General features: G+C 45.4%; 1 long non-coding RNA gene across 2 annotated transcripts; it reads right to left on the minus strand.

The window, feature by feature from the left end:
• Nucleotides 1–1,844: 1,844 nt before the first annotated feature.
• On the minus strand, nucleotides 1,845–5,673 carry LOC147270642 (uncharacterized). Of its 2 annotated transcripts, none has more exons than XR_015115698.1 (3): nucleotides 5,534–5,673; nucleotides 2,276–2,438; nucleotides 1,845–1,992 (listed from the first exon to the last, which is right to left on the minus strand). It is a non-coding gene; the product is annotated as an uncharacterized LOC147270642 (long non-coding RNA). The 2 variants fall into 2 exon arrangements; XR_015115699.1 differs by having other exon boundaries at nucleotides 1,851–2,020.
• Nucleotides 5,674–8,676: the final 3,003 nt, after the last annotated feature.

The following is an 8,676-nucleotide window of genomic DNA, read 5'->3' on the forward strand; positions in this document are numbered from 1 at the left end:
TCTTGTTTGTATTCCTGCTGACCCCTGACCCTGGTAACCCTCCTGATGAAGGTTGTTCCTGATTGTCTCTTGTTTGTATTCCTGCTGACCCCTGACCCTGGTAACCCTCCTGATGAAGGTTGTTCCTGATTGTCTCATGTTTGTATTCCTGTTGACCCCAGACCCTGGTAACCCTCCTGATGAAGGTTGTTCCTGATTGTCTCATGTTTGTATTCCTGCTGACCCCTGACCCTGGTAACCCTCCTGATGAAGGTTGTTCCTGATTGTCTCTTGTTTGTATTCCTGCTGACCCCAGACCCTGGTAACCCTCCTGATGAGGGTTGTTCCTGATTCTCTCATGTTTGTATTCCTGCTGACCCCTGACCCTGGTAACCCTCCTGATGAAGGTTGTTCCTGATTGTCTCATGTTTGTATTCCTGCTGACCCCAGACCCTGGTAACCCTCCTGATGAGGGTTGTTCCTGATTCTCTCATGTTTGTATTCCTGCTGACCCCTGACCCTGGTAACCCTCCTGATGAAGGTTGTTCCTGATTCTCTCATGTTTTTATTCCTTCTGACCCCAGACCCTGATAAAACCTCCTGATGCAGGTTTCTGGTTGCTTTTGTAACCCAATCCTGAAATATCCATGTCTCTCTGGGTTCATATGTAGCAGGGGTTCGAGTGCCATCTCCACCTTAACACCAGATGTTACAGTTGATTGCAACTTTAGTTTTGGTTTGTAATTCTAACATTGTACCACATAAAACACAAAAATACATTCATATGAACAATAATGAACTGGGCCCTTTAAGAAAATAAAGTGTCCTCATGTGAGTTTTCTCACTTTTGTTAACCTTGAAAGTTCACAGGCTCCAAGTCAGAGTTCCTTCAGATCAAGTGGGGTTTGATCTGTGAGTTCCAAAGCTAATAATCCCTGAGATTGAAAGTAGCAATGAGTGCATTCTTTCTACCGTAAACTGGAGCTGGTGCTAATCCAGATGCCTGGCGTGATCCTACCACAGAGCAGATGGTTCACCTGCTATTCCAGAGCATGTAGACACTGGTGTCTGGAATCAAGCTGGGTGGCTCACCATCTCTGGAATCTACTGGAATCTTGTGGACCGCCCCCACTGATCTAAAGACACAGGCTTCCAGTCTCTGTTGTGATTCATTCAGGACTGATCTCTCTTCTGTTTCTCTGTTGTTGAACAACTTTAGACCTGATTAGCAAAGCACTCAGTCCTGCTGAATGCAAGTACTTGTATGAAGATTCTCTCTTGTGGTTCAATTTCTTGAATTCAATTCTTGAATGAATTCACAGTAAAATTATTTTACTCTCACACAAAAAAAAAAATACGCTCAGCATATTTTGACACAATAAGAATACCATTACATATTAAACTGCTCCTGTTTAACCAACGTGTCAATAAAAATATCAACTATTTCACATGTTTAACATGCTTTAAATCAATAACCTCACCAGTTTTTGGTGAAATCAACATTGTTAGTGTTTTAACTCAGAATAAAATAAATCACTCCATGCGAATAAATCCCCATTTTTCTCTCTTTGCATAAAATACACCATTTTACATGAAGACTTGTTCTCTAAACAATAAAAACAAACATTTCACACATCAGCACAAAACAGCTGTGTGCTAAGACCAGTAGAAGAAATGTGCATTTTAGGGTGCTCCTCCAAACTGAGGTGATCTTATGGCTCCAATAAACCCTGACAGAAGAATGGAGATTCAGCATAGCACCGCCCCCACAGCGTGAGGCAGCAGCAGCAGCAGCAGCAGCAGCAGCAGCAGCAGCAGCAGCAGCAGCAGCAGCAGCAGCTCATCTACCAACAGTCAAAGGATATCTCTCTGATTTGCATGTGCTCCACTCCTGAAGGTGTCAGGGTTCAGACTCCCAGCAGGGCGGAATGAGTTGGCCGACGTGATGACCGATTATTCTGGTGTCACACTGGCGTCAGGACTCCTCCTGGCTCTGATTAATGTGGTCACTACCTGCGGCGCCACAGAATGGACAGCACATCTGAAATTAAAACAAGAGGACAGGCTTGGACGCCTGGGATAGAGGGTTGAATGTAGTATTTGAACGATAATCAGTCTCTAATCTCAGTTTATCTCATCGCTACCAGCAAGCAGGCTCACAACAGACAAGCAAAGGGGCAGCGTGAACATGTTAGTAACATGAACGTCCCGTAATGTGAGGCGTTGTACCGTGATATCTTTGAATTAGCATTTTAAGTTAATTTTATGTAAACACAGTCAAATAAAATCACATTACCACGCTACGCCGTAACTTGATTTTCTTCCCGCTCTTCTTGGAAACCAAACGTCTGTCAGCCGTCTCGTCTCTTCTTGCTACTGCTCTGCGTTGTGTTGAGTGTTGAGTGGGAGAAGGAGACTCAGTGTTTGGTATTCGCCCAAACAGGTGGTGTAATTTATTTCTGCACAGAAATAAATTTGAAAAATGCAGCAGCATTCATCCACCGGACCAGGGGCGCCACCAGAAATTTTCAAATTTCATGAAAGGTTCAAATTTTGCCCCCCCCCCCCAAAATTACCCCCCCCCCCAAAAAAAAATTACCCCCCCCCCCCCCCATCATCACAACTGCACTTTTGTCAGACTTTTCGTTGCCCCTTCATGGACCATGAGTTTGTGTGACTTTAAATGAACGTATAAACTTAATTACAAACTTATTTCATTCAATGACGTAATGCACAGCAATAAATCCACTATTGTGCTCTCTGTATTTACGCTTTCTACTAGGCAGCAGTCACGTACAGGTTTTTCTGAGCTGCTTACACACAATTTTAAAACAATGTCCTACTCATGCTGTAACTTCTGTCTTGGCACAGTTTGGTTCGAACATATTCACTCTCTGCAAATGCGTACACACAGCTTTCTGTGCAACATACAAATACCTATAAATACCTATGGAAATCCTGTGGATTTGAGTGTGTAGGTAGAAAACTGTGCTGTGCAAAGCTCTGGCAAGACAGAAATGTGAGTGAGAGAGTAGAATATTGTGTGTCGTGTTAAAATTGTGTGTGTAAAAACCTGTCAGAGTTTGACTCTCGGTTGCCCGTTCATGGACCGTGAGTTTGTGACCTTGTATTGTCATCGATGCTGCTGTTACATTATTTGACCAGTAGATGTCAGTATGGGCCCAGACATCAGTCAACCTCCATAAAAATAAACATGAGCAACCTTGTCCAGCACACTGTTTTGGACTGTTCGTCATTCAAATGTGCAAAATTGGGTTTGTATGGAGTTTATGTGTTCCAACCTCCATGCATCACTGCATGATAGTCTTTTATCTGTATGGATTGAAACAGATTTACATTTTGTACACTTCAGAGCCAGAGAGCCCCAGGAAACATGAGTCAGCACAATTTTCTGCCTTGAACAACGAGGCAACAGTTATTTCATCAGACATAACGCGCCGCAAGAGATCCACTGAGTTTTTGCTTACTTTTAGGCAACACAAATTTATGATGAAACAAATGTTTGAATGTTCATAAACAGATATGCCAAGTGCACTGGCACAAAAAGGGGTCAAGTCAGAAGAGCTACATTGTTACACTTCACATTTTGAAACCACACCCAGTGAGCTTTGAGATGGCTTTTTTACATCAGAGGCAAGAAGAACACATGGGATGCAGAACATTTCATGTTCACGTTCACTGCCAACGAGCGACGCTCTTTTTGTCTGTTCTCTTGACGGCTGTTTTAGCGGTCAAATTTCTATCTGCTTTTTCATGGCTGAATTACTTTTCTTGTCCATCATCTTTTTTTTTTCTTGTGGTGAGCAGCGTACACATTTGAATTATTTGTTCCTTTTAACAAAGCCTGGAAAACTTTCTGAAGTGCTGAATGTTGTGTTGATTTGAACTAAGAATCTGACCAAAACTCGATCATAGACCTGCGACCTCGGGTGTCCTGGTGCCACGTGCACCGGTGGGCATCCTTATGTTCAAACATGGTGTTCGTTATGGACAAACTGCGACTTGCACAGAAGTCCAATAACTGAACACCACTCTGGTTCAGGTCGGGCCTGCCGTTCCTCCCAATCACACCCCTCCAGGTCACGCTGTCGTTGCCCACGTGAGCGTTGAAGTCTCCCAGTAGGACAATGGAGTCCCCAGCCGGGGCACCATCCAGTACTCTTCCCAAGGACTCCAAAAAGGGTGGGTACTCTGAACTGGTGTTCGGAGCATTCGCGCACACCACCGTCAGGACACGTTCCCCGACCCGAAGGCGCAGGGAAGCAACCCTTTCGTCCACCGGGGTAAACCCCAACGTACAGGAAGAGGGTCGAGGGGCAAAAACATGTGAGACAAGCCCCCAGCACCAGCACCACCCCACCTCTCCCACCAGCTCGTTGAGGTTTCACCACGTTTCAAAATAATGCGTCTCAATGGGGTTCCAGCTTTCACTGAGTGGCTGCCTTTTTTTCTGCCCCAGTCTGTGCAGAGATAAAAGCAATTCCAATCCTTTTTTGTCTTTTCCCTGCCATTTGCTGCCTTTTTGTACTTCAAGTTCATCACCAAAATATTTCCACTACATACAAACAACATGAAGACATCTTCACTTACACTGCTCACACAGTAAAGACTTCAATGCCCAAGTCGAGGCGCCGAGTCTTCTTTGTAGCAAAGTCACAAATTCAATATTTGAAGTCCAGTGAGCGAGCCAATTCCCTTTCAGCTGAAAGTGTTGCAGGACCCTTCAGGCTCTCTTGCCCCATGGTCGACCTGAGGTGACTCAGGATCAGTCTGAGTTCACTGAATGCCCTTCCTCCACCAGCAACCGTAACGGGCAGAGGGCAAAAAAATCCAAAGTGCACACAAACCTCTCCAAAAATGCTCTGGAGTTGCATTTGATAGACTGCATAGAGCAGATCAGGACGAGTGCAGTCAGAAGGGAGAGTGGCAGAATGGACTGCACTGTTTCAGGGATGCAGGCCAGTGAGATGCATTGTAGTGAACTCACACTCAGCCTTCCATGAGTTCCCCTAACAGTCAATAATTTAACTGAACTGTGATAAAGGCTGGAAGTAACACAATAAAGAAATCAACTATAAAGAATGTGTGACAGATTAGACCCACATAGGGATACCCACACGCCCCCAACCCACAAGTTGGGTTTGTGGCAGAGCACTGATGGACCAGGGCCTTAAAAACTAGAATCCTACAGCCTTTATGTACTGCTTAGCTCCTTCTCCAAACCTGGTTCCAGTAGTTTGGGTGGGCGTGTCCTCCTGAAGCTGAATCTGTGCATATTTAGGGCACCCATTAGTCATGAGCTCAGCACCAGCAGAACGTAGTATTTTATCTTGTACTGAGTCCAGTTTATCTCGCAAGTTCACCCACTTCAGCTGTTTGTTCACCGTGACGACAAAGGCAGCGTTTTTAAATGAGAACTGGCACTGCACCGCTCGCTGTAAACTTGTTCTCCTGGTTGGCTCATCGGGCCGCGTTCATCAGAACCCTGTTCTCATTCACGAGCGTTTAGAACTCTCAAGGCCAGTGAGCCTACCTTCTTGGAGAAGAACTGAGGGACCAGTTGTCTGCCTCTTTTCTTCCTCTCTTCTTTCTCCCGTCTTCCTCTTCGTTTGAGCCAACCAGACTTCATTATTACCGCTCGTTTCTCACACCGTCCATCAGCGACTCAGCGGCTGTGAGCGCACACCTGCAGCAGCGGCAGAGTAACGGAGCTCAGAGCGGCATTCGCGGGTTTGAATTGGACTGCACCATTGTGCAAGAGGGGGGGGGGGAATGACAATGTGATGAAGAACTCAAGAAAAAAGTAATGGAAATCGACAACCATGTTTAATTAGCTCATTTTAAGTTATCTTTTTTTTTTTTTTTTTTACTTTACAGCCCCACTGAGGGCCCCTGTCAGTGCTCGGGCCCTTAGAACCGTTCCCATGTACCCCCCCCCCCCAGCAGCGCCCATGGTCATGCCATCCATTGGATCACCAGCCCTGTGAAAACCTCTTCATGTTCATGTGTACTTCATTTTACAGAAAATCCAAACGATCTGGTGGCATTTTCAGGGGACACAATGGTGCAGTGGTGAGCACTGCTGCCTCCCAGCAGGAAGGTTCCAGATTGGAGCCCCAGCTGTGTGAGTCTCCATGTTCTCTCTGTTCCTGTGTGGAGTCTCCATGTTCTCTCTGTTCCTGTGTGGGTTCTCTCTGGTACTCCAGCTTCCTCCCACAGTCCAAAGACATCAAGAGAGGACGAGGCTGATTGATACTCTAAATTGACTGTAGGTGTGTCTGTCTCTATGTGTTGGTCCTGTGATGGACTGGCGACCTGTCCAGGGTGAACCCGCCTCATGTCCAATGTCAGCTGTGATAGGCTCCACCCCCCACACAAACCTTGACATATAATCAGTGTAGAAAAGGAAATTTATTGACACTCATGACTGAATCTGTCAGAACTGAACTGGATAGAAACTCTGAGAATTCAGAGGAAAGACCAGGAGGGAGGAACACAATAATAGATAAGAGGAAATGTGGAGTCTGGATTCTTTTCTCGAAGGAGACGGCAATGACAGTCCTGCAGAGTGACATCACTGACATGACTTCAGTCATGTGACTGGATGACTTCAGTCACGTGACTGGATGACTTCAGTCACATGACTGGATGACAGTGTAGATGCCAATGTAGAGGTTGGGGAAATAGTCTCTGAGAATCCAGCTTGAAGCCACGCCCTCCTTGTTCTTCTTAAACCCAAACAGCGACCATCAGTCTCCCTCAAATCCTGTACTTGGGTTCAGTGTTGCTGTTCCATTTTGCAGCAGTAGGTGTCGCTGTGATACCAGGTTCAGTTCAAGAGTCCCAACTCCAGCTCATGTTGGTGACCTCAGTGGCAGGTAAAATGGTGCTTCAGTGGATCATGTGATCAACTCATGTGTGTCCTCACTGCTCCACAGGTCTGTCAAATGTTCTGTAAAATAGTTGGACCCAGCAGAGCTGCTAGATTAGGAGTTGATGGAGTCGTTGCAGATACCAGGGTCCAAAGTCCAGCTTGAACCTGGTTTGTGCAGTTCTTTGTCAAGCTAGCAGCCATTCTTGTCACTGCCAAGCTAAAGTGACTTCTGTCAACAAAGGTCAACATACAAAAGGATATTTCTACTGGCAGTTCAAGATTTTGATCAAACTCCTTCTTCAGAGCTGGAACCTTCCTCTTGTGTCAGCTTTCTGTTCCCATCTCTATGGTAACGGTCAGTTTTGACCCACGTCTTCAATCAGCTGTCAAATAAACTAAAACAATTTTCTATCCTCCAAGTTGTTTCCATCTCTTGGTGACCTTGTTAGGCTTCCTTCTCCATGGAAATATTGGTTTGAATATTTAGTTGTGGGCCTCTGGACCTTTTTTTAGTCACTAAACCCTCGATTTCAGTTAAAAAATGGTAAAATGAACCTCAAGAAAATCCTAGAAATGAACCAAAGGTTGTTGTGTTTCCTGACCGTTGCTGAGGGTGTTAGAACACATCTCTGACATGGACTGGTTTGATTTAGTATTCATTTTAGTATCATTAACTATTGGAGTCTCTGTGTGTAAGAACATGCATGTGTGTGTGTGTGTGTGTGTGTGTGTGTGTGTGTGTGTGTGTGTGTGTGTTCAGATGCTTGTGTGTCACTTCTGTGTGTTCCTTCCAGAGATGTTCCTGCAGTTGAAGCACCATCCGTCCGTCCTGCTGTCCTGACTGCTTGGGCAGTCCTGACCCTCTTTCTCCTGGAACCAGGTCCTGAGGGGGTTGTGGCTGTGGCTCTTCTGGTTGGTGTTGAGGCAGGGCTGCTGAGGAGGACGCTGGTGTGGATGCTCTCTGTGTTGCTGATGGCATGGATGGAGTGCTGCTGAGCTCTGCAGGTGTCTGAGCAAGGCTGCAGCGTCTGGGTCTCGGGGCGTCCGTTCCCTTCCCTCAGTGTGTGGCTTGACCAGGGAACTTCCCAGCTCCTCCACAAACATTCTCCTCTTGCTCTTCTTGGTTGAGCTCCACTCCTGGTGGATGTGGGTCCACAACACCAATGTTTCTATGCAGACTCATCAAGGATGCTGCAAAACACAAGAATCCACCACAAGACTTTCTCTTCAACCATGTTGAGGTCTTCTTGGCTGTGATGATGCAGGTTCTCTTTCTTTTTTTCTTCTTAAAAAAGTCAGTCGTTTCATGTTAAACAATTAATGTTATATTAAAAAAAGTTGATCACCTTTTATTAATTACTGTATTCTGTTTTGTTCCAGTGTTGATGATCTAAACCTGATATTTAGAAAAGCAGACAGCACAAAAACAGAAAATGCCACCATATCATTGAAATTTTCTGTCATGCATCTGAATGTGTTGACTCTTTTTGTTGAAGCCCCTCCCCTCTGTAGGGCTGGTGGCGCAATGGACAACGCGTCTGACTTTGGATCAGAAGATTCTAGGTTCAACTCCTGGCTCTGTTCAAACTTCATAAACAAAAGCTTTCACACCTGAAGTGAGAACCACTGATCAAAGTCACTGAAGTCCTCCCAGGTTTCCTCCTTGTCTGCTGGAAACATGAACACATGAATGATCCTGCTGCCTCTCATGTTCAGCTGCACTTGACAGTGACAGCAGGAGAACAAAAATCCCAGTGTGTCATCAACATTTCCTGACAATCAATGATAGAAGCTGTTGAGTT

The sequence above is a fragment of the Aulostomus chinensis genome, chromosome 1, assembly GCF_037954235.1.
Source record: "Aulostomus chinensis isolate RoL2024-O1b breed Wild chromosome 1, RoL_Achi_v1.0, whole genome shotgun sequence".
Classification (NCBI taxonomy): Eukaryota; Metazoa; Chordata; class Actinopteri; order Syngnathiformes; family Aulostomidae; genus Aulostomus; species Aulostomus chinensis.